Source organism: Bubalus kerabau, chromosome 7 (assembly GCF_029407905.1).
Source record: "Bubalus kerabau isolate K-KA32 ecotype Philippines breed swamp buffalo chromosome 7, PCC_UOA_SB_1v2, whole genome shotgun sequence".
Classification (NCBI taxonomy): domain Eukaryota; kingdom Metazoa; phylum Chordata; class Mammalia; order Artiodactyla; family Bovidae; genus Bubalus; species Bubalus kerabau.
Genome location: NC_073630.1, coordinates 37,881,496 through 37,882,577, shown reverse-complemented (window position 1 = coordinate 37,882,577; position 1,082 = coordinate 37,881,496).

The following is a 1,082-nucleotide window of genomic DNA, read 5'->3' as shown; positions in this document are numbered from 1 at the left end:
AGCAGATTCTTTCTCATTGAAATTCTCCTGAAGGCTATGATATTTTTCCAAAACTTTGGCAGAAAAAAGGGGTGGGAACGGTCACTGAAAACTCACTCAAAGGGAAGGATTTTTCTCTAGTTTTAGCCCAATTAAATTTCAGATGATTTTTGCAATGAAACACCATGCAATATTTTGTCTGTAGTCTTTGTGCAAGGTTTGTTTTGAAAGACAAATATAGACAAAATTTTGCTTCCTGGTTTTAGGAGAGCTTACAAATTGTCATTGGAAGGTCCTATACTCTTCTCCAAATCCATATTGATTTCCACCAGGGATGTAATGAGTCCATGGCTCTGGGTATGCGTAGATCTCCACTCCCATTGTATGTGTTAGGCAGTCATGACTAACTTTTTGTGATCTCATGAAATGTAGCCCACCAGGCTCCTCTGTCCATGAAATTCTCTAGGCAAGAACACTGGAGTGGGTTCCCATGCCCTCTTCCAGGGGATCTTCCCAACCCAAGGATTGAACCTGGGTCTCCTGCATTGCAGGCAGATTCTTTACCCTCTGATCCACCAGGGAGATCAGGGTATGTAACTATCCCCCCCCAAAAAAAGAGGGGATATGTACATATATGTATATACATATAGCTGATTCACTCTGCTCTACTATAGAAATAAACACAACATTGTAAAGCAACCATACTCCAATTAAAATTAATTAAAAATAAATAAATAATAGGTTAAAAAAAAGGCAATTCCTCCCTCTTTTGAAAATGAATCCTGAGCAATTATTTCTGAAAGCAGCAGAGTCATCCTCATAATAAAGTTCTCAGAGTACTGTACATTCCTTCCCCTAACATAAAACCCTTCTCTGGAATTGCCTCCATATTTGGAATGAAGGCTCATGTTTAATGATGCACTGGTTGATTTTGTTGTCACTCTACTGTAAGACATGTCTGAAACATCTCTACCAAAGCAGACGTTTGATAGAGCTATCATTACTATGAGTGCATATCTCTTAAAGGAAAGGTGAAAGCAGGCTGAAAGTTCACAATCTATAGTTTAAAAGCATTTTTAACTATCATGACTGGGAGAGTTGAG